The sequence below is a fragment of the Sus scrofa genome, chromosome X (genome assembly GCF_054392235.1).
Source record: "Sus scrofa isolate SSC_HxYL_T2T_F1_AM1 chromosome X, Sscrofa_HxYL_maternal_Yorkshire_Landrace_v2.0, whole genome shotgun sequence".
Lineage (NCBI taxonomy): Eukaryota > Metazoa > Chordata > Mammalia > Artiodactyla > Suidae > Sus > Sus scrofa.
The window spans coordinates 73,566,515-73,588,177 of record NC_139401.1 but is presented as its reverse complement, the minus strand read 5'-3'; positions in this window follow the sequence as shown (position 1 = coordinate 73,588,177).

Sequence of the window (21,663 nt, the reverse complement as noted above, 5' to 3'; positions counted from 1 at the left end):
TGTATCACTCAGGAACAGGCAAAATGAGCCAGCCTCAGAGTGAGGTAAAATGTGTGTTTAGTATTTGGGGTATTGGGCCCAGTGGTGTAATTCTCAGGTGAGGTTCTCTTAGCGGCTTGTGGGTAAACTTCCTGCTTAAATCCTGAGTTTAGTTAGCAGAAACATCATCCTTTAAATGACTTTTGATATTCTAATATGTCTTTTTTCCTGATATCCCTCCTAACCCCAGTTGTGAAGTTTCCACCTTCATACTCTGGGTGGTGCTAGGGAGAACTAGGTTTCTCCAGTAATATCTCACACAGCTGAGCTAACTGGGCACTTATTCACCACTATTACTTTTCCTCACATAAATTCATTGCCAATTACTTCCAGTCTTCCACTACGTTCTCATGGAGTATGATTACTGTTGGCAAAGTTCTTGCCCTCCCTGCTGTGCCCAAAGTGATATTTTTTAAAGCTACAGTGTCATGCTGCAATTTCTTCTTGGGAAGGTTGAATTTCTTCAAATTCTTTCTCATCCATGGGTATCTGACCAGGTCACCCCTGAGTGTGGCTGGGAGGGGTTTGGGCAAGTTTGCTGGATCCACTGGTTCTGCAGCTCATACTGAGGTATATATGCTTATTACCAGATTCATAGATGGACAAGACTCTATCTAGGTCTCGTGAAGTATGGTGCTAGATCCATGACTTCCATAGAGACACTTTTGTTTGTTTATGGATGTTTAATTACTTATAAGGAGGGATAAAAGGGGAGGTGTCTTATGCCACCATGATGCTGATGTCACTTCCCTTCCTCTCCTTATTTCTGATACTCTTTATCTTGTTCTACTTGTCCATATTATTTATCACTACTTACAAGGACCTAGAAAGAGTCTTTCCTGAGACATGACATGATCCACACCTGTCTGAATCATTGGTAACAAGCCTCCTGCCTGTAGACCCAACTGCAGACACAGAATTGGGTCTATGACCCATTTATAGACCCACTATACCACAGTCCTGGAGGGAATCAAACTATCATGGCCTTGGCAACAAATCTATCAATTACAGATCAAACTGTGACCCCAGCAGCAGATATATAACCCTGTTCCAGTCCCACTCAACTTGGACCCAGGAAGTAATCCCTTTAGTTTAGGAACCCAGCAGGAGGTATTTACATGTAAAAATCAGTATTTAAAGACTGAAAGAGTTTTTTCCACCATCCGATGTGTTGACACCAAAGCAAGACTATACAGATCATGAGAAATCAAACACAACATCACTAAAAGGAGCTAATAAAGTACCAATAACCAATCTCAAAGAAGTGAAAATCAATGACCTGCTTGAAAACAGATTCAAAACAGTTTTTTTTAAAGAAGCTTAATGAAGTACAGGAGGATATAGATAGGGAGACAATATGTGAAAAAATGAGAAATTTAATAAAGAAACAGAAACTATTTAAAAAGAAACAAATTATAGAATGGATAATATAGTGACTGAACTGAAAAATGAAATAGGGACCTAAATAACACTCTCAATCATGCATAAGTAAGAATCATAAAACTCAATAAGTTATTTTTTAAATTTGTATTGTTTTATTGAAGTATAGTTGATTTACATGGTTGTGATATTTTCTTCTGTATGACAAAATGATTCACTCATACATATATGTAAATCCATTCTCTTTCAGATTCCTTTCCCATGTAGGTTATCACAGAACTGAGTAGAGTTCTTTGTGCTATACAGCAGGTCCTCCTTGGTCAATCATTCTGTATACCTCAGTGTATATATACAAATCCCAAACACCCAGTCCATCCCTTCCACCCTCATGCACCTGTCATTTTTGGTAACCATAAGTTTTTCAATGTCCATGAGTATGTTTGTACCCTTTTTTTTAAGTTCACTTGTACCTTTTTTTTAAGTTTCCACATATAAGTGATATCATATGATGTTTGTGTTTCATTGTATAACTTCACTAAGCATGATAACTTCTAGGTCCATCCATGTTGCTATAAATGACTTATTTCATTCTTTTTATGGATGAGTAATATTCCATTGTATATATGTACTACATCTTTATCCATCCCTCTGTTTAAGGGCATTTAGATTGCTTCCATGACTTGGTTATTGTGTACAGTGCTGCAATAAACATGTATCTTTTCAAATTATGGATTTCTCCAGATAGATGATCAGGAGTGTGATTGCTGATCATATGGTAGTTTATTTTTAGTTTATTGAGGAACCTCCACACTGTTTTCTACAGTGGTTTCACCAATTATATTCCCACTAACAGAGTAAAAGTGTTCCCATTCCTACACATTTATTGTTGGTAGACTTTTTGATTATGGTCATTATGGCTGCTGCAAATTAGTATCTCCTAGTAGTATGGATTTGCATTTCTCTAATAACTGGTGATGGTGAGCATCTTTTCATGTGTTTTTGGCCATATGCATGTCTTCTTTGGAGAAATGTCTATTTAGAACTTCTGCCCATTTTTTTTTCTTTTTAGGTGAACTTGTGTCATGTGGAAGTTCCCAGGATAGGGGTTGAATCAGAACTGCAGCTGCCAGCCTCTGCCACAGAAACAACAATGTTGCATCCAAGCCACATCTGTGACCTACACAACAGCTCAAGGCAATGCTGGATCCTTAACCCACTGAGCAAGGCCAGGGGTCAATCCTTCATCCTCCTGGATACTAGTCAGGCTCATTACCACAGGGCCACAGTGGGAGTTCCTTTTCTACACATTTTTTTTTTGGATTGGGTGATCTGGTTTTTTGATATTGTGCTACAGGAAATGCTTGTATATTTTGGAGATTGATTGCTTGTTAGTTTTTTCATTTTAAAATATATTATCCTATTATTTGGGTTGTCTTTTCATATTGTTTAAGGTTTCCTTTGCTGTACAAAATCTTTTAAGTTTAATTAGGCCCCATTTGTTTATTTTTGTTTTCACTTTCAACACTAGGTGGTGGATCTGAGAAGATATTTCTGTGGTTTATGGCAGAGATGTTTGGCCTATATTTTCCTCTAAGAGTTTTAGTATCTGGTCTTGCATTTAGGTCTTTAATCCATTTTGAGTTTATTTTTGTGAATGGTGATAGAGATTGTTCTAATTTCATTCTTTTGCATGTTAGCTATGCAGTATTTCCAGTACCATTTATTTAAGAGACTGTCCTTTCTCCATTGTATATTCTTGCCTCCTTTGTCATAGATTAATTGACAGTAGGTGTGCTTGCATTTACTTCTAGGCTTTCATCCTATTTCATTGATCTTAATGTCTCATATTGTGTCAGTACCATACTGTTTTCATGATTGTAGTTTTGCAGTTTACTTGAAGTCAGGAAGCCTTATTACTCCAGCTTCATTTTTCATTCTCAGGATTTCTTTGGCTATTCAGGGTCTTTTGTGTTTCTATGTAAATTTAAAAAAATTTTGAACTAGCTCTGTGAAAAATAACTACTGGTAATTTTATAGGGATTTCTTTGAAATGTAGATTGCCTTGGGTGGTATACTAATTTTTACAATATTGATTCTGGCAATACAAGAGCATGGTATATTTTTCAACTTGTTTGTGTCATTTTTGATTTATTTCATCATGTTATAGTTTTCAGAGTACAGGTCTTTTGTCTCTTTTGGTAGGTTTATTCATAGTTTTTTTTATGCAATAGTAAATGGGGTTGCTTCCCTAATTTCACTTTCTGATTGTTCATTGCTATTATGTACAAATGCAGTAGATTTCTTTGTGTTGATTTTGTATCATGCAACATTATCAAATTCATTGATGAGTTCTAATAGTTTTCTGGTAGCATCTTTAGGATTTTTCATGTATAGTAACTGGTCATCTGCAAACAAGGTTAGTTTTACTTCTTAATTTCCAATTTGAATTTGTTTTATTTATTTGTATTCTCTGATTACCATAGCAAGGACTTCCAAAACTATGTTGACAAAAGTGGTGAGAGTGAGTAGACCTCCTTGTCTTTTTTCTGATCTTAGTGGGAATTCTTTCAGCTTTTCAACTTTGAGAATGATGTTAGCTGTGGATTTTATATAGCCTCCTTAAAAAAAACTTTATAATAGTGATAGTAGAAGATATTCAAGATCTTGGGAAAAAATTGGAGGCAAACATTGGTAAATTACATGAAACATTGAACAGAGAAATAGAACGTTCCAAAATTAAACAAATAGATAACCAAAATAAAATAACCAAAATACAAAATTCACTAGAAAAAACCCATAGAAAATTACATAAGGCAGAAGAACAAATAATTGAGCAGGAGGACAGGCTGGTGGAAATCCATGACATGGAAAAAAATTTTAAAAGAATGAAAAGAAATGAGGACAGTCAAAGAGAACTTTGGGACAACTTTAAAAACACCAATGTTTACATTATACAAGTGCCTAAAGGAGAAGAGAAGAAAGGGCCAAGGAAAATATCTGAAGAAATAATAGCTAAAAATTCCCTAACACAGATGCATCACTCATTCAAATCCAGGAAGGACAATGAATACCATATAAAATCAACCCAAGGAAGAACACAGGAAACACATATTAATCAAACACATATTAACCAAAATTAAAGACAAAGAGAAAATATTTAAAGCAGCTAGGGAAAAGCAACAAATGGCATACAAAGGAATCCCAATAAGATTGTCAGCTGATTTATTTTTAGCAGAAACCCTGCATGCCATAAGGGAGTGTCATGATATACTTAAATAGTGACAGGAAAAAAAAAACTCCATCCAAGAATACTATACACAGTAAGGCTCTCATTCAGATTTATTGAAGAAATCAAAAGCTTTACAGAAAAATAAAATCCAAGAGAGGGAAGCACCATTAAAACTAGCTTTACAACAAATACTAAAGGACTTTCACTAGGTTGAAAAGAAAAGGCCATGAGGAGAAACAAGAAAATTACAAATGAGAAGACTCACTGGTAAAGGCGGCAAACATATAGAAAAGATAGGAAATCAACCACACAAAACTATGATACCAAAATCAGCAATGGTGAGATGAAGAATGTACAAATACAGGATACTGGAGATGCATTTGCAAGTAAAAACCAGCAACTTAAAACAATCTTGTATATATATACAAACTCCTATATCAAAACATCATGGTAACCACAAACCAAATATCTACATTAGCTACAGATATGAATAAGAAAAAGCAATCCAATGGTAACACTAATGACAGTCATCAAACCACAAGAGAACTGAGAAGTAAAAAGACCAACAAAACAAATAGAAGACAATTAACAAAATGGCAATATGAATTTATATATCAATAACCTTAAATGTGAATGGACTAAATTTTCAAACCAAAAGACTTAGACTGGCTCAATGGATACAAAAACAAACCCATAATATGCTCTCTAAAATACATTAAATACATTAAAGTAAAAAAGGACTTCCCATCATGGCTCAGTTGTTAACAAACCTGACCAGTTTCCATGAGGGCGTCACTTTGATCCCTGGTCTTGCTCAGTGGGCTACGGATCCAACCTTGCCATGAGCTGTGGTGTAGGTCACAGACACATCTCAGATCCTGCATTGCTGTGTCTGTGGCATAGGCTGGCAGCTGTAGCTCCAATTCGACCCCATATCTGGGAACCTCCATATGCCACAGGTGCAGGACTAAAAATACAAAAGACAATAAAATAAAATAAAATAGAAATCATTTTAAATTATCCAGTCAGAGAAGCAAGAGAGAAAGAGAATCAAAAAAAGAGTGAAGAATGAATACAGAATTAATGCAGCATAATCAAATGAAGCAATACATGCATAAAGGTAATTGAAGAAGGAGAAGAAAGAGACAATGGGGCAGAAAACTTATTTTAAAAAAATACCAAAGAAGAGAGATGGTATAAAGGGATGGGCATGGAGATCTACAGGAGGTTTATGGCACCCCTACATCAAGTAGGTCTATTGGCACAGAGATGGGATTAAGATGGCAGAAAACAAGGACTGGAGCTCACCTTCTCTCATAAAAACAACAAAATTAAAACCAAGTGCTGAACAGCCTTCAATGAAATGGACTGGAAACTCTCAAAAAGATATCCTACTCCAAAAGACAAAGAGGAGGACACACCAAGATAATAAAAGGGATGATTATGAGATATAAGCAAACCCATACCCATCATGTGGGCAACTCACAGGCTGAAAAGTAACTCTATCACAGAGACTCACCTACAGGAGTGAGAGTTCTGAGTCTTATGTCAGGTCCACATGCCTGGAGATCTGGCTTTGGGAGAAAGACCCCAGAGCACCTGGCATTAAAGGCCAGTCATGCTTGTGTGCAGGAGCTCCACAGGACTGGGGGAAACAGGTACTCCAATTTTCACACAGGCTTTCATGTGCACTGGGTCCCAGGGCAAAGCAGAGTCTCCATAGGAACATAGGTTGGACCTGACTGCAGTTCTTGGAGGATGTACTTGACTGTGCCTTGTTGTGGGGGAAGGACATTGGAGGCAAAGCTCTCAGGAATATTCATCAGTGTGTGCTCATCTAGAGCTGGCCATTTTGAGAAAATCTGGCCCCACTCAGCAGATCTGAGAAGCCCCTGGCCAAACAATAATTCAGGTGGGATCACAGACCAACCCATCATAAATAGGCTGCCGAAAGACCACCCCAGGCACACAGCCACCTCTAATCTCACAGAAAGCCCCACATATCAGAGGGATAAGAATCAGCCCCACATACCAGTGGGAGGGCACCAGTCCTTCCCACAGGGAAGCCTACAGCAAGCCCCCATACCAAAGTCAGACACAAGGGGGGCAGACATCAGAAGTAAGAGAGGCTACAACTCTATTGACTGCAAAAAGGAGACCACATCAAAAACCTTTAAAAATGAAAATTCAGAGAACTATAAATCAGATAAGGGATCAAGAAAAATCCCCAGAAAAACAGCTAAGTGATCTGAGATTATCATCCTCCAGGAAGAAGACTTTAGACTGTTGATGGTGAAGATGATGCAAGATATTGGAAATAAGCTGGAGGTAAAGATTGATAATTTACAGCAAACACTGAGCAAAGAGATACAAGATTTAAAACTTAAGCAAGCAGAGATACAAAATACAATAACTGAAATTAAAAATTCATTAGAAGCAACAAAGAGCAGAATACAGGAGGCAGAAAAAGGAATAACCAAGGCGGAGGACAGACTAGTGGAAATCATGGATGCAGAACAGAAAAGAGAAAAGTTTGAAAAGAAATGAAGACAGTCTAAGAGAACTCTGGGACAACATTAAATGCTCCAACATCCATATTATACGTATGCCAGATGGAGAAGAGAGAGAAAGGGACAAAAAAATTTGAAGCGGTAATAGCTGAAAACTTCCCTTACATGGGAAAGGAACCACCTACTCAAATCCAGGAAGCACAACGAGTCCCATATAAAATAATCCTGAGACACATATTAATCAAACTGACCAAAATTAAAGACAAACTATTGAAAACAGCTAGGGAAAAGAAACAAATAACATACAAAGGAATCCTGATAAGGTTATCAGTAGATTTTTCAACAGAAACTCTGCAGACCAGAAGGGAGTGGCATGAATACTTAAAGTGATGAAAGGAAAACACCTCAAACCAAGATTACTTTACCCAGCAATACTTTCATTCATATTTGAAGGAGAAATAAAAAACTTTACAGATAAGAAAAAGCTAAGAGAATTCAGCACAACTAAAGCAGCTTTACAGAAAATAAAGGAAGTTCTCTAGGCAGAATAGAAAAGGCCACAATGAGAAACAAAAATACCACAAATGATAAGGCTCACCAGTAAAAGCACATATAGTGTAAAAGCATGAAATAGTCCATGAAAAAAACAAAAAGCTACCAAAATCAGAAATCATGAGAAGAGGTGGGTACAAATGCAGGACACTTGAAATGCACTTGCAATTAGTAGACTAACAACTTAAAACAATCATGTATGTATATAGACCACTATATAAAAACTTCAGGGTAACTGCAAACCAAAAATCTACAATTGATCAACACACAAATAAGAAAAATCAACTCAAATACAACACTAAAGATAGTCATCACAATGTTCCCATTGTGGCACAGAAGAAATGAATCTGACTAGGAACCATGAGGTTGCATGTTTGATCCCTGGCCTCACTTGGTGGGTTAAGGATCTGGTATTGTTGGGGCTGTGGCATAGGCCAGCAGCTACAGCTGCAATTGGACCCCTAACCTGGGAACCTCCATATGCTGCAGGTGCAGCCCTAAAAAGACAAAAAAATGTAGTCATAAAACCACCAGAGGAGAGAACAAGAGAAGAAGGGGAGAAAAATAGCAACAAAAACAACAAAAAAAGTTAATAAAGTGGCAATGAAAACATACATATCACCAATTACCTTGAATGTAAATTGACTAAATGCACCAACCAAGACATAGACTGGCTGAAAGGATAATAAAAACAAGATCCATATATACATGCTGCCTTCAAGAGACCCATTTCACTTCTGGGGACACATACAAATTGGAAATTAGAGGCCTGAAGGAAATATTCATGCAAACCGGAACCAAAAGAAAGCTGGAGTAGCAATACTCGTAACAGATAAAATAGACTTTAAAATGAAGAATATTATAAGAGACAAAGAAGGACATTACATAATGATCAAAGGATCAATCCAAGAAGAAGATATAACAATTTTAAATATATATGCACCCAACATAGGATCACCTGAATATATAAGGTAACTGCTAACAACATTAAAAGGGGAAATTGACAATAACGCAATAATAGTAGGGGACTTTAACACTACACTTACAGCAATGGACAGATCATTGAGACGGAAAATCAACAAGGAAACACAAGCCGTAAATGAAGCATTTGACCAGATGGACTTAATAGATATGTATAGAACATTCCAGCCAAAAGCAAGAGAATACACATTTTTCTCATGCACACATGGAACATTCTCTAGGATTGATCACATTCTGGGTGACAAATCAAGCCTCAGTAAGTTTAAGAAAATTGAAATCATATCAAGCATCTATTCTGACCATGACACTATATGACTAGAAATCAACAATAAGAAAAAAAACAGCAAAAAACACAAACTCATGGAGACTAAACAACATGCTACTAAACAACCAATGGATCACTGAAGAAATCAAGAAGGAAATTAAAAAATACCAAAGAGCAAATGGCAACTAAGATACAACACTCTAAAACCTATGGGATGCAGCAAAAGCAATTCTAAGAGGGAAATTCATAGTAGTACAAGGCTATCTCAGGAAACAAGAAAAAGCTCAAATAAGCAATCTAATCTTACAACCAAAGCAGCTAGAGAGAGAAGACCTAAAGTTAGCAGAAGGAAAGAAATCATAAATATGAGAGAAAAAAATGAAATGGAAATGAAGAAAACTATAGGAAAGATCAATGAAACTCAAAGCTGTTTTTTTGAAAAGATAATAAAATTGATAAACACTTAGTCTTATAAAGAAAAAGAGAGAGGACTCAAATCAATAAAATTATAAATGAAAAAGGAGAAGTTACAATGGACATCAGAGTAATACAAAAGATCATATAAGACTACTACATGCAACTATATGCCCATAAATCAGACAACCTGTAAGAAATGGACAAATTCTTAGAAAGTGCAATCTTCCAAGACTAAACCAAGATGAAATAGAAAAAAACGAATGGACCAATTGCAAGTAATGAAATTGAAACTGTGATTAAAAACTTCCAACAAGAAAATCATGGACCTGGATAATAGACTTATGGTTGCCAAAGGGGAGGGGGAGGGATCAGGGTGGATTGGGAGCTTAGGGTTAATATATGCAAACTATTGCCTGTGGAATGGGTTAGCAATGAGATCCTGCCATGCAGTACTGAGAACTATGTCTAGTCACTTATGATGGAGAATGATAATGTGAGAAAATATTCTATTCATGTATGTGTAACTGGGTCACCATGTGGTACAGTAGAAAAAATTTATTGGGGAAATAACAATTAAAAATTAAATTAAATTAAATTAAATTTTTAAAATAACTTCCAATAAAATAAAGTCTAGGACCAAATGGTTTCACAGGCCAATTCTAGTAAATATTTAAAGAAGAGCTAACACCTATCCTTCTGAAACTTTTCCAAAAGAATTGCAGATGAAGGATCACTCCCAAACTCATTGTGTGAGGCCACTAAAACCCTGATACCAAAATCAGATGAAGATACTACACACAAAAAAACGAAATTGCAGGCTAATATCCTTGATGAACATAGATAGAAAAATCCTCAACATAATGATTGCAAACTGAATCCAACAATACATTAAAAGGATTGGACATCATGATCAATTTGGATTTATCCCAGGGATGCAAGGAATCTTTGATATCTGCAAATCAATCAGTGTGATACACCACATTAACGAACCGAAGAATGAAAACTTTAGGATCCTCTCAATAGATGTATAAAAAGCCTTTGACAAAATCCAACACCCATTTCTGAAAAAAACCATTAAGAAAGCAGGTATAGAGGGAAATTACTTTAACATAATAAGGGTCATATATATAAAAAAAACAAAGCTAACATCATTCTCAATGATGAAAAGCAGAAAGAATTCCCACTGAGAACAGGAACAAGACAGGGACATCCACTCCCACCACTACTATTCAACATGTTTTGGAAATCCTAGCCACGACAATAAGAGAAGAAAAAGATATAAAAGGAATCCAAATTGGAAAGGAATAATTAATCTATCACTATTTTCAGATGACATATTATACCTCGAACATCCTAAAAATCCTATCAGAAATCTGTTAGAGCTCATCCATGAATTTGGCAAAGTTTCAGGATATAAAACTAATACATATAAATTGACTTCTTTTCTATACACTAACAATGAAAGTTTAGAAAGGGAAGTTAGGGAAACAATCGCATTTACAATTGTATCAAAAAGAATGAAATACTTAGGAATAAACCTACTTAAAGAGTCAAAAGACCTGTACTCTGAAAACTATAAGACACTGATGAAAGAAATCAAAGATGACACAAATAAATGGAAAGACATTCAACGACTTGGATTGGAAGTGTAAATATTATCAAAATGACTATACTACCTAAGGCAATCAGCACATTCAATGCAATCCCTATCAAATTACCAAGGACAGTTTTCACAGAACTCAAACGAAATATTTTAAAGGTTGTTTGGAAGCACAAAGGACCCAGTATTGCCAAAGGCATCCTGAGAAAGAAAAATGGAGCTGGAGGAATCAGGTTCCCTGACTTCAGTCTATACTGTAAAGTTACAGTCATCAAAACTGTATGGTACTGGCACAAAGACAGAAATATAGATCTGTGGAACAGGATCAAAAGCCCAGAATTCAACCCACGCATCTACAGTCAACTAATCTATGACAAATGAGGAACTGATGTACAACGGAGAAAAGACAGCCTGCTCAATAAGTGGTGCTGTGAAAACTGGATAGCCACATGCAAAAGAATGAAATTAGAACACTTCCTAACACCATACACAAAAATAAACTCCAAATGGATTAAATACCTAAATACAAGACTGGATACTATAAAACTCTCGGAGGAAAACATAGGCCAAACACTCTCTGACATAAACGACAGCAACATCTTCTCAGATCCACCTCCTAGAGTAATGATGATAAAAACAAAAATAAAAAAAATAGGACTTAATTAAACTTAGAGGTTTCCTGCACAGCAAAGGAAACCCTAAACAACACAAAAAGACAACCCACAAAATGGGAGAAAATATTTGCAAATGAATCGACTGACAAGGTATTACTCTCCAAAATTTATAAACACGTTCTGAATCTCAATACCAAAAAAGCAAACAACCCCATCAAAAAATGGGCAGAAGTTGTAAACAGACAATTCTCCAAAGAATACATACGTATGGCCAAAAAACACATGAAAACATGTTCAATTTCACTGATTTTAGAGATATGCAAAACAAAATCTTCATGAGGTACCACCTTACACTGGCCAGAATGGCCATCATGAAAAAGTCTACAAACAATAAGTATTGAAGAGAGTGTGGAGAAAAGGAACCCTATTACACTCTTGGTGGGAATATAAATTGGTTCAACCACTGTGAAAAACAGTATAGAGATTCCTCAGAAAACTAAAAATAGAATTACCATGTGATGCAGCAATCCCACTCCTGGGCATTGATCCAGAGAAAACCATGACTCAAAAAGATACATGTACTCCAATGTTCATTGCAGCAGTATAGTAAATATCCAAGACATGGAAACAACCAAAATGTCCATCAACAGAGTAGTGCATAAAGAAGATGTATATATACACAATGGAATATTATGCAGTCATTAAAAGGAAATAAATAACGGCATTTGCTGCAACATGGATAGACCTGGAAATTATCATGCTAAGTGAAAATAGTCAGACAGTGAGACACTGACATCTTATAGCATCACTTACATGTAGAATATAAAAAAGGGCACAATGAACATTGCAGAACAGATACTGACTCACAGACTTTGAAAAACTTATGGTCTCCAAATGAGACAGGTTGGGGGTGGGGGGATGGGCTGGGATTTGGGATGGAAGTGCTATAAAATTGGGTTTTGATGATCTTTACAACTATAAAGGTTACAAAATTCATTAAAAAATAAAAGTTGTCTAAAGTCTAAAAAAAATTAAAAAAATAATAATGCCTGAGGATTTCCCAGTCTTGGCAGGGAAAGAGACATTTGGATCAATGAAGTGAAAAAAATCTCTAAACAAATTGAACCAAAAAAGTCAACATCAAGGCACACTTTAATTCAATCATCATAAGTCAAAGACAAAGAAAGAATATTGAAAACAGCAGCAGAAAAGTGACTTGTTATATAAAAAGATCCCCCCCAGAAAGACTATTGGAGGATTTCTCAGCAAAAGTATTTCAGGACAAGATTGAAATGATATATTCAAAGTACTTAAAGAAAAAGAATGCCACTGAGAATACTTCTTTACCTGACAAAACTGTTCACGGTGAATAAAAGACAGGTTAAAACTTTCCCAGAAAATCTAAAACTAAAGGGGTTTATCACAATTAGGTCTGTTTTATGATATGTGATTAAAGCAGTTCTTCAACTTAAACCAAGATGATGTTAACAACATGAAATCATATATAAGTAGAAATATCACTGATAAAGGTAAGCAAAAAGACAAAAAGAATATTTGTAAAGCTCTAATGGTGATATAATCATTATTAACACTAGTGTATAATTTAAAAGACGAAAGTATTACAAATAATTATAACAGAAATTTGTTAGTAGAAACTATATATACATAATTTTTCATATTTTCCATTATGCTACTATGAGATATTAAATACATTTCCCTGTGCTATACAGTAGAATTTATCTAATAATTACTTTAAATGTGAATGGGTAAAACTCCCTAGTCAAAATATATGAAGTGGATGATTGCATTTTAAAAATACCTAACAACACGTTGTATACAAGAAACTCACTTTGTACTTAAAGACACTTATACACTGAAAGTGAAGGGCTAGATAATGTTATTCCAGACAAATGGTAAATATATGATAGCAGGGTGATTTTACTTCTATCAGACAACATAGGCTAAGTCAAAACCCATCACAAGGGCCATAAAAAATCATTATGCAATGAAAAAAGTCAATTTAAAAGGAAGACATGAAAATTATAATATGTATTACCCTACAGGAAAGCACATACAAATACACTGACATATCTGAAAGTATAAATAGAAAAATAAAATAGAGGCGATCCACTCTATCATGGATAGATCATCTAAGCATATGAATTTATCTAGTTTTCATTAAACTAAAAGTCATCTGAGAGCAAGGGAAACAATCAACAGAGTGAAAAGCCAAACTTTGGAAAAGGAAAAAACTATTTGTAAAACACATATCTAATGAGGTTAACATGCAAAATGTATAAGAATCTCAAACAATGTAATACAAAAGAAAAATAAAAATAAATGATTGGCCATCCTTATGTCTTTGGAGAAATGTCCGTTTAGGTCTTTTGCCCACTTTTCTTATTAATATTTTTTTTCTTTTGATGGCTCTTCCTGTGGCATATGGAAGTTCCTGGGTCAGAAATCAAACCTGCACCTCCACAGCCACCTGACCTGCTACACTTGGACACTTAACACACTCCATCACAGCAGGAACTTGGTCTTTTGCTCTTCAATTGAGCTTGTGTTTTTGTGGTTGAGTTGTATGAGTTGTTTGTATATTTTTAAGATTAAGCCCATTCTATAGGTGGTCTTTTAGTTTTTTTTATTGATTTGATTTGTAATGATTTCCTTCATTGTGCAAAAGCTTGTAAGTTTGAATGAGACCTATTTTTTTTTTGTTTGTTTTTAATCATATTGCCTTGGGATATTGACCTAATAAAACACTTGTATGATTATTCCAGAGGATGTTTTTCTCTTCTAGGAGTTTTATAGTGTCACGGCTTATGTTTAAGTCTTTAAGCCAGTTTGAGTTTATTTTTGTACATGATGTGAGGGTGTGTTCAAATTTCATAGACTTGCAGCTGCCCAATTTTCCCAGCACAACTTGTTGAAAAGACTCTCATCAAAGATTAATTGACCTAGGTGTGGGGTTTATTTCTGGGCTCTGTATTTTGTTCCAATGATTCATATGTTTAGTTTTGTGCCAATATCACACATTTTGATTACTGTAGCTTTGTAGTATTGTCTGAAGTCTGGGAAAGTTATGCCTCCTATTTTTCCCCCTCAGGATTGTTTTGGCAATTCTGGATCTTTTATGGTTTCATATAAATTTTTGGATATTTGTTCTAGTTCTGCGAAAAATGTCATGGGTAATTTAATAGGGATTGCATTAAATCCATAGATTGCTTTGGGTAGTATGGCCATTTTAACAATATTAATTCTTCCAATCCTAGAGTATGGGATATCTTTCAATTTCTTTGAATCCTCTTTAATTTCCTTTATTAATATTTCATACTTCTTATTATACAAGTATTTCACCTCCTTGGTCTGGTCTATTCTTAGGTATTTTATTTTATTTTCAGTGTGATTTTAAAATGCATTGTTTTTTTCCCATTCTGTTATTTCATTGCTGGTATACAGAAATGCAACAATTTTCTGAATGTTTAATTTGTATCTTACTACTTTGCTGATTCATTTATCAGATTGAGTAATTTTTGCCAGGAGTCTTTAGGACTTTCTATACATAGTATCAGACCCTCTGCATATAGTGACAATTTTACCACTTTGCCTTCCAATTTGGATACATTTTATTTATTTTTCTTGTGTGACTGCTATGGCTAGGACTTCTAATACTGTGTTGAATAAAAGTGGTGATAGTGGGCATCCTTGTCCTGTTCCAGATTTTAACAGGAAGACTTTTACCTTTTCTCCATTGAATATTATATTGACTGTGGTTTTGTCATGAATGGCTTTTATTATGTTTAGATATTTTCCTTCTATACAAAAAGAGTTTTTATCATGAATGGATAATGAATTTTTCATAATGTCTTCCCAGGAACTATTGAGATGACCATTTCATTTTTGACCTACATTTTTTGGTGCAGATGTAAAATGTTGCAGCCGTTATGGAAAACAGCACAGATGTTCCTAAGAAAAATAAAAATAGAATTACCATATAATCTAGCAATCCCACTCTTGGTCATATATCCAGATAAAACTATTATTCAAAAAGATGAATTCACCCCTATGTTCACTGCAGCACTATTCACAATAGCCAAGACATGGAAACAACCTAAATGCCCATAAACAGATGAATGGATTAGGAACATGTGGTATATGTATACAATAGAATACTATTCAGCTATAAAAAGAATGAAATGCCATTGGCAGAAACATGGATGCAATTTAGAGTTTCTCATACTAAATGAAGTAAGTCAGAAAAAGAAAGACTAATAGAATATTATACCACTTATACATGGAATCTGAAATATGGCACAAATGAGCCCATCTGAAAAATATAAATAGAGTCACAGACATAGAGAATAGACTTCTGCTTGCCAGGGGAAGGGTGGATGGAGTGGGATGGATGGGTAGTTTTGGGTTAATAGATAAAAATTCTTACACCTAGAATGTGTAGACAACAAGGTCCTACTTACAGCACAGGGAACTATATCCAATTTCCTGAGATAGACTATGATGGAAGATAATATAAGAAAATGAATGCATATATATATGACTGAGTCACTTTGGTGTATAGAATAGATTAGCACAACATTGTAAATCATCTATGCTTTAATAAAAAAGAAAAAAAATGATTAAAATTGGCAAAGGAGAGGGTAGATATTTTTCAAAAGAAAACATAAAAAGTCTAACAAATATATGAAAACAATTCTCAGCATTACAAATCATCAGTGAAATGCAAATCAAAGATGCAATTCATTTTCAATTCACACTTATTAAAATGAATCTCATTGTCAAAAACAAAATGAACTTTTCCCCACTATTGATGTGAATGTATATTGGTACAGCCACTATGGGAAACTGGAGGTTCTTCACAATTTTAAAACAGAACTATCATGCGATCCAGAAATCACACATATAGCCATATAAACAAAGCAAATGAAATCAACTTTCAAAGAGTCATTTGCACTTTAATCACCATAGCCAAGATATGACAACCAACTGAAAAATGTCAACAGATGAATGGATAAAGAAAATGTAATATATATATACATATATATATATTCACTTTATGTATATACACTCACACACAATGTAACTATTTTCAACCTTAAAATAAAAGCAAATTATGCCATTTGCCATGTCATGGGTGAATCTAGAAGATATTATGCTTGGTAAAGTAAGCCACGTACAGAAATACAAATATTGCATTATCTCACTCATGTGTAGAATCTAAAATAGTTGAATTTATTAGCAAAGGATAAAATGGTGGTTACCAGGGTTTAGGGGCTGTGGAAAATGTGGAGATATTCATCAAATGGCACAAAGTTTCAGTTATGCCAGATGAATAAGTTCTGGATATTTAATGTACAGCACAATTACTATGGTTATAAATGCTGTATTGAACACTTGAATGCTAAGCATGTAGATTCTAAGTGCTTTTACCACAAAAAGATGATTATGTAAATTGATGAATATGTTCATTTGATTGTAATTTACACCTCAATAAAGCTGGGAAAACCTTTAAAGACAAATATAAAATCTTGAAATCAACAAGGTAATATGATTTATTAAGTGAAAAATATCTTCAATAAGATTTAACGTTTACTTCACATATGGAATGTAGAAGTCCAGAAAACAGTGAGATGACATATTTAAGTGTTAAGAAAAAGTAAAGCTTTCAGCCAAGGATTTTATTTTAAAAACATTCCTTTAAAATGGAGAATTTTACAGTTACTCACAAATGATTCCCTTTCAACATTTACTTCCATTATCAAACTCCCATTATTCAATTTTGATGAATTTCTCCAAATGTACACAAACATTCCTTAGTTAATAAGTACTGAAAATCATCTACTTGTAACTTCTAATGTAATAAAACTAGCAATTACACTCCTGGATATATGCCTAAAACACTAATTATAAATGATATATGTACCCCAGTGTTCATAGCAGCACTATTTAAAATAGTTGAGACATGGTAGCAATCCAAGCACCATTCAGCAATGATTGGGTTAAGATGTGGTATATACATATGATGGAATATTACTGGAATTATTTTATTGGGTAAAAAAACAATGAAATTCTTCCATTTGTAACAATGTGTATGAATCTAGAGAATATTATACTAAGTAAAGTAAATCAGAGTAAGACAAATACTGTGTGATATTACTTATATAAGGAATCTAAAATATAATAAAAATGGATATATATGCAAAAAAGAAGTAGACTCACAGATATAAAAAGCAAACTATTGTTACCAAAGGGGAGATGAAAGAAGGGTGGGGCAAATTAGGGGTACCAGATTAACAGATATAATAATCAAAAAGGTGATTGGATTCGGAAGATGTGGTATATATACACAATGGAATACTACTCAGCCATAAAAAATGACATAATGCCATTTGCAGCAACATGGATGGAACTAGAGACTCTTATACTGACTGAAATGAGCCAGAAAGACAGACAAATACCATATGATATCACTTATAACTGGAATCTAATATCCAGCACAAATGAACATCTCCTCAGAAAAGAAAATCATGGACTTGGAGAAAAGACTTGTGGCTGCCTGATGGGAGGGGGTGGGAGTGGGAGGGATAAGGAGCTTGGGCTTATCAGACACAACTTAGAATAGATTTACAAGGAGATCCTGCTGAGTAGCATTGAGAACTTTGTCTAGATACTCATGTTGCGACAGAACAAAGGGTGGGGGAAAAAATGTAATTGTAATGTATACATGTAAGGATAACTTGATCCCCTTGTTGTACAGTGGTAAAATAAAAAAAAGGATACACTGTATAGCATGGGGAATTATACCTATTATATTGTAATGGAGTGCAATCTATAAAAATATTTAATAATTATACTTATGCTTGAAACTAACAATATTGTAAATTAACAATATTTATTTTAATTAAAAATTACTAAATATTAAAATAATAATTACTTTAAATTCATTAATTTCCTCAATAAAAAGATATAATGTAGATTAATTGATTAAAAAAAACAAGAAAGGCAAGATGGCATTGTAGAAAAACCCTGACCTCACCTCCCATTGGACACACCAAATCTACTCCTATGTATAGAGTAATCCCTCCTGAAGAAGAACTGAGGACTGATTAGAAAGCTACTGTGTACATAGAAGGACCACATGGCATTGGAAAAGAAACATGGAGACACTGTATCCATGGGACCCACACCCTTATTGTCCTGACATATACTAAGAATGAAGATAGCTGAGAGGTATAAGTACAGATTTCCCACCCTGAGAAACAGCAAAAAACAGCACCTACACTATATAGGAAGAATATCCATTTTCTTAGTATAGAGTTTCTGCCAAATCAACAGGGAATTTTTGGTGCCTTCTTCAATCTCTTCAGGATTGATGGTGCCAGTGATCACCATTGTTTGAGCCCAACAAAACTTCCCCCAGACCATGCCCACTCCAGCATTTCCCTGGAACTGCTCTAGCCTCAGCAATCACACCAAAGCAGTCTTTGTTACACTTCTGTCCAAGAATTACCCCTGGCCTGAACCACTCCAGCAATAGGCCTACATCTGAGGATGTCTTGCATGTAGCATTCCCCAGGGACAATCACCCCAGCCTGGGCTGATACAGCACTAGCCTCCTTCATCAAATCAGCTTCTGGTGAACTTCTCACTGTAGGCTTCCCTTGGCCTGGATCAATAAAACTCCATCCATTACTCCAAGATGTCCTCTTATGCATCACTCCCTAGGAACTGCCCCTAGCTCAGCCCACCTAGCCCTAGCCAACTTGCCAAAGCTGCCACACACAAGGAGTCTACACAGAAGATGCTCCCACAGAAGAACACTCCTTAAAGAACAAGAGAGGTAGCCATTTCACCTAACTCATACAAACAAAATGACTCAAGCAAAAACCAAAAGTCAAAAAAATGAAGAAACAAAGGAATATGTTTCAAATGAAAGACAAAATAAAAACCCAGAAAAAATCCCAATAAAACGGATACAAAGAAATTATCTAATAAATATTTTTTTTCTTTTATAAAAAATTTTAGTGGGATATAGTTGACACACAAGTTGTGATAATCTCAGGAGTACAGCAAAGTAAATCAGTTTTCTATCTATCTATCTATCTATCCACACACACACATTCCTATCCAGGTTATTTTCCCAAATAAGCTACCACACAGTATTGAGTAAATTTCCCTGTGCTATACAGTAGGTTCTTGTTACAATTTTATTCCATATATAATAATGTGTATATATTAATCCTAACTCCATAATTTATCATCCTCATTTCCCCTTTGGTAAACCTAAGTGTGGTTTCAAAATCTTTGAGTCTGTTTCTGTTTTGTAAGTTCTATTTTATCATTTCAATTAGACTCCACATATTAGTGATATCATATATTAGTCTTTCTCTGTCTGACTTACCTCACTTAGTATGATAATTTCTAGGGCATTCCATGTTGCTGCAAATGGTATTATTTCATTTTTATGGCTGAGTAATATTCCATTTATATATGTACCATATCTTCTTCATAAATTCCTCTGTTGATGGACATTTAGGTTGCTTCCATATCTTCACTAATATAAATAGTGCTGCAATGAACATGGGGGGCATGTATATTTTTGATTATGGTTGTCTCCAAAGATATGCCCAGGAATGGGATTGCTGGATCATATTGTGTTTTATATTTAGTTTTTCTAATGAACCCCCATATTGCTCTCCATAGTGGTTAGACCACCTCACATTCCCACCAACAGTATAGGAGGGTTCCCTTTTCTCCACACTCACTCTAGCATTTATTGTTTGTAGACTTTTGATGATGGCCATTCTGACTGGTGTGAGGTGATACCTCATTGATGTTTTTATTAGCATTTCTCTAGTAATTAGTGATGTTGAGCAACTTTTCATGTGCTTTTTGGCTACCTGTCAGATTTATTTGGAAAAATGTCTGTTTATATATTCTGACCATTTTTAATTGAGGTGCTTTTTTTGGTATAAAGCTCTTTGAGATGTTTGTATATTTTGGAGATTAATCCCTTGTAAGTCACTTCATTTGCAAAGATTTTTTTTCACATTCTGTGGGTTGTGTTTTCATTTTGTTAAAGGTTTCCTTTGCTGTGAAAAAAATGGTTTAAATTTGATTAGGTCCCATTTGATATTTTTTGTTTTTATTTTAACTACTCTAGGAGATGGATCAAAAAAATGTTCCTGGGATTTGTGCCAAAGAGTGTTCTGCCTGTGTTTTCCACCAGGAGTTTTATAACATCCAGTCTAACATTTATGTCTTTAATACATTTTGATATTATTTTTGTGTATGGTGTTAGAAAGTGTTCTAATTTCATTTTTTTACATGTAGTTGTCCAGTTTTCCCAGGAACACTTATTGAAGAAACTGTCTTCCTCCATTGTATATTCTTGCCTTCTTTGTCATAAATTAACTATATGTGTATGGGTTTATTTCTGGACTTTCTATGCTGTTCCATTGATCTATATGTCTGTTTTTGTGCCAGTACTATATAGTTTTTATGACTGTAACTTTGTAGTATATTCTTAAGTCAGGGAGCCTGATCCTTTCAGCTCCATTATTCTTTTTTATTCAGAATATTTTCTGCTTTTTAGGGCTGTACCCATGGCATATGAAAATTCCCAGGCTAGGGGTCAAATCAGAGCTGCAGCTGCCAGTCAGCACCACAGACACAGTAATATGGGACCTGAGCTGCATCTGTAGCCTACACCACAGCTCATGGAAATGCCAGATCCTTAACTCACTGAATGTGTTCAAGGATTGAAGCAACATCCTCATGGATCCTAGATGGGTTCATTACCACTGAGCCACAATGGGAACTCAGCTCCATTTTTCTTTCTCAATGTTGTTTGGGCTAGTCAGGGTCTTTTGTGTTTACAAACAAGTTTTAAAGTTTTTGTTCTAGTTCTGTGAAAAATGCCATTGGTAATTTAATAGGGCTTGACCAAATCTGTAGATTGCTTTGAGTAGTGCACTCATTTTGATATTGATACTTCCAATCAGAGAACATGATATATCTTTCCATTTCTTTGGGTCATCCTTGATTATTTTCATCAG